The sequence below is a fragment of the Bidens hawaiensis genome, unplaced genomic scaffold (genome assembly GCF_021521415.1).
Source record: "Bidens hawaiensis isolate Kalapana, Puna unplaced genomic scaffold, B.hawaiensis_p1.1 tig00000055_1, whole genome shotgun sequence".
Lineage (NCBI taxonomy): Eukaryota > Viridiplantae > Streptophyta > Magnoliopsida > Asterales > Asteraceae > Bidens > Bidens hawaiensis.
In genome coordinates this window covers 7,140,360-7,144,628 of record NW_027491016.1, presented here as the reverse complement: position 1 = coordinate 7,144,628, position 4,269 = coordinate 7,140,360, and positions in this window count along the sequence as shown.

Genomic DNA, 4,269 nt, shown 5'->3' with positions numbered 1-4,269 from the left:
TCGACAATGTAACCGATGTGGCCGCGTTGGTCACTCTGCCGAGTTCTGTAGAGTCCCTTCCGCCAACCCAATCGCACAAACACCACCAACCTACCCGCAGAACCCACAACCAACCTACCAAAACCCACGACCCAGATCGTGCTTCAACTGCGGTGATCCCAGTCATTTCCGGAACGCATGCCCGAGACTACTAGTTCAGATTACGCAAGCGAATCCGGTGAACCAGATTTCGAACCAAGTTGCGCGTGGCCGAGCTTTTAACATAACCGCGCACCAAGCGCAAGCGAATAATGACGTAGTTAATGGTACATTTTTGCTTAACGGATTTTATGCTTCTGTACTTTTTGATACTGGCGCCGATCGAAGTTTTATTTCTCGCGCGTTTGAGCAAAAGCTTGCGCGACCGCGCAGCGATTTAAAAGAAAATTTTTCAGTTGAATTGGCTAATGGTGAAACTGTTTTAATTAACTCCGTGATTAAAAATTGCACGCTTAACCTTAACGAAAACGATTTTCTAATCGACCTCATCCCCATGCCTCTTGGAAGTTTCGATGTTATTATTGGTATGGACTGGCTCTCGAAGAATCGCGCCGAAGTTGTTTGCGCCAAGAAGTTGATTCGCATTCCTCGAGAAAATGGTGATCTTCATATCTATGGCGAGAAACCCTCCAGTGGTCTTAAACTTATGTCTTGCGCCAAAGCCCGAAGGCTCATGCGGAAAAAGTGTATTGCATTTTTAGCCCATGTGGTTAAACCCGATGAAGGAAAGAAGAAGCTTCGCGATATCCCTGTTGTGCGTGACTTCCCTGAAGTTTTTCCTGATGATCTTCCTGGTATCCCTCCCGCTCGTGAAGTCGAATTCCATATTGATCTTGTCCCTGGTGCTTCCCCCGTAGCTAAATCTCCTTATCGTCTTGCACCCGCTGAAATGCAAGAATTGGCAAGTCAACTTCAAGAGTTGACCGCTAAAGGATTCATTCGCCCTAGCTCTTCGCCCTGGGGTGCTCCGGTGTTGTTCGTTAAAAAGAAAGATGGTTCGTTTCGCATGTGTATCGATTACCGCGAGTTGAATAAACTCACCATTAAGAACCGGTATCCCTTACCGCGTATTGACGACCTCTTTGATCAACTCCAAGGTGCCTCTTGTTTCTCCAAGATCGATCTCCGTTCTGGTTATCACCAGTTGCGCATCCGCGATGAAGATGTTCCGAAGACTGCTTTTCGAACTCGTTATGGCCACTTTGAATTCTTGGTCATGTCCTTCGGTTTAACCAACGCACCCGTCGTTTTCATGGATCTAATGAATCGGGTGTGTAAGCCGTTTTCTTGGATAAATTTGTGATTGTGTTTATCGATGACGTTCTGATTTATTCTAAGACCAAGGCCGAGCATGAGCAACATCTTCGGTTGGTGTTGCAAAAGCTTAGAGCCGAGCAGCTCTTTGCCAAGCTCTCCAAGTGTGAATTCTGGTCTGATGAAGTACAGTTTCTTGGTCATGTTGTAAACAAGATGGGGATTCATGTCGACCCATCCAAAATTGAAGCAATCAAGAACTGGATTACGCCGACCACTCCTACCGAGATCCGTTCCTTTCTGGGCTTAGCTGGTTATTACCGGCGCTTCATTTCGAACTTCTCGAAGATCGCTTTGCCTTTAACAGCTCTAACGCACAAAGGTAAACCGTATATTTGGGGCTCGAAGCAAGAAGAAGCCTTTCTGACGCTCAAGCGTTTGTTGTGTGAAGCTCCTGTCCTTGCGCTACCTGAGGGTAATGATGATTTTGTCGTGTATTGCGATGCATCCAACCAAGGTCTCGGTTGTGTTCTTATGCAACGAGGCAAGGTTATCGCTTACGCATCAAGGCAACTCAAGGTTCACGAGAAGAATTATACAACTCACGACCTCGAACTAGGCGCAGTTGTTTTTGCCTTGAAGATCTGGAGACACTACCTTTATGGTACTAAGTGTATCCTCTACACTGACCATAAAAGCCTTCAGCATATCTTTGATCAAAAGGAACTCAACATGAGGCAACGCCGATGGAACGAACTCATCAGCGATTACGATTGTGAGATCCGGTATCATCCTGGTAAGGCTAATGTGGTAGCTGATGCGCTAAGCCGTAGACCCAGCCAGCTTAACTGTATCTTGCCGCGCACGCAGCTTCACTTTGCGCCGATTCAGAGCAATCTTGAATCACGCATTCGCGACGCGCAGCGCGCATCCATCAGTAATGGTAACCTTCGCGCCGAGTTAGCGTGTGGCGCGGAAGCGCACTTTGTCCCTAATCTGAGTGGAATTCTCTGCTATCTCAATCGCATCTGGATTCCCTTTGATGAGAATCTTCGCGCTGATATCCTGAGTGAAGCGCATAAATCTCGGTATTCTATTCATCCCGGCGCTAATAAGATGTACAAGGATTTGCACATTTCTTATTGGTGGCCCGGTATGAAAAAGGATATTGCTGTGTTCGTAGCTAAATGCCTGACTTGTTCTAAGGTAAAAGCTGAACATCAACGCCCATCTGGTTTGCTCGAACAACCAGAAATTCCTACGTGGAAATGGGAAGGTATAGCGATGGACTTTATTACCAAGTTACCTTTGACAGCAAGCAAACATGATAGCATTTGGGTAATAGTGGATCGATTGACTAAGTCTGCTCACTTTCTGCCCATTCGTGAAAACTACAGTGTTGAGCAACTCGCGCAGCTTTATGTCAAGGAAATTGTCTGCCGCCATGGTACTCCTTTGAGCATCATATCCGATCGCGATGGCCGTTTTATATCTCGCTTTTGGAAATCTCTCCAATCTGCACTAGGAACTCGCTTGGACATGAGTACGGCATATCATCCTCAGACTGACGGTCAGTCTGAGCGAACTATTCAAACTCTTGAGGATATGCTCCGATCTTGTGTTCTTGATTTTGGAGGTAATTGGGATTCGCACCTGCCTTTGATCGAGTTCTCTTATAATAACAGCTATCATTCCAGTATTGGTATGGCCCCATTTGAAGCACTATACGGTCGTAAGTGCCGCTCCCCGATTTGTTGGAGCGAAGTGGGTGAAGCTCAAATCACAGGACCCGAACTTGTTCAAGAGACAACCGATAAAATCGCCAAGATCCGTGATCATCTGCTGACTGCCAGGAGCCGACAGAAGAGTTACGCAGATCGCAGGCGAAAGCCTCTCGAATTTCAAGTTGGTGATCTTGTTCTCCTCAAAGTGTCGCCCTGGAAGGGTGTTGTCCGCTTTGGGAAGAAAGGTAAGCTTGCTCCTCGTTATGTTGGTCCATTCAAGATTCTCGCGCGTGTGGGAAAAGTTGCCTACAGACTTGACCTGCCGCCCGCGCTCAGCAATGTGCATCCAACGTTCCATGTATCCAATCTCAAGAAGTGTTTAGCCGACGAGAACCTTCACATTCCACTTGATGAAGTTCAAGTTGATGAATCCATGCATTTCGTTAAGAAGCCTGTTGAGATTATGGATCGCGAGGTTAAGCAAACCAAGCGCAGTCGCATCCCTATCGTGAAAGTTCGCTGGGAGTCCAAGCGGGGAGCCGAGTTTACATGGGAAAGGGAAGATCAAATGAAGATCAAGTACCCGCACCTGTTCTCTGCGCAACCTACTTCGAGATAAATTTCGGGACGAAATTTCTTAAAGTAGGGGAGACTGTGACATCTGCCCCTATCCGACCCGACCCAGGTACCCGTTTCTCCGATCCGATCTCTTTCTTTTATGATTTAATATATATTTATACTTATACTTTACTTTTAATAATAATAATATATTTTCTTTCCTTTTTCTCTCTCTTTTCCTTCCCGCCGTCCCGTCCCTCTTCTTCTCTCTTTCCGCCTTCTTTTCTCTCTTGTCGCCGTCCCGCCCTTAAGCCTTGAACCCTTAACTGTCCTTTGTTCCTTCCCGCCTAAGGTTGTCTGCGCAGCTCCACGCGCCAGACTCCTTACCAGGAAGCCTGCGCGTAGACCAGTTGTTCCTGCGATACGCGAGGCGAACTGTTCTCGCAGCGCGCTAAGAATTGTGGTTCTTCTCGCAGCGCGCTAAGAATGGTAGTTCTTCCCGCGACGCGCTAAGGATTTTAGTTCTTCCCGCGGCGCGCTGTGGACTGTTCTCTGTCTGCCTTCGCCCTCGCGCGTGCGCTCGATGCCTTCTCGCGCTAAACCCTTTGAGTTTTCTTCTGTTTAATCTAGCCGTTTACTTTTGTGATGTCTTATCTTCTGTGCTGTTGACCTGACCTATCTTATGTCTGAAAAG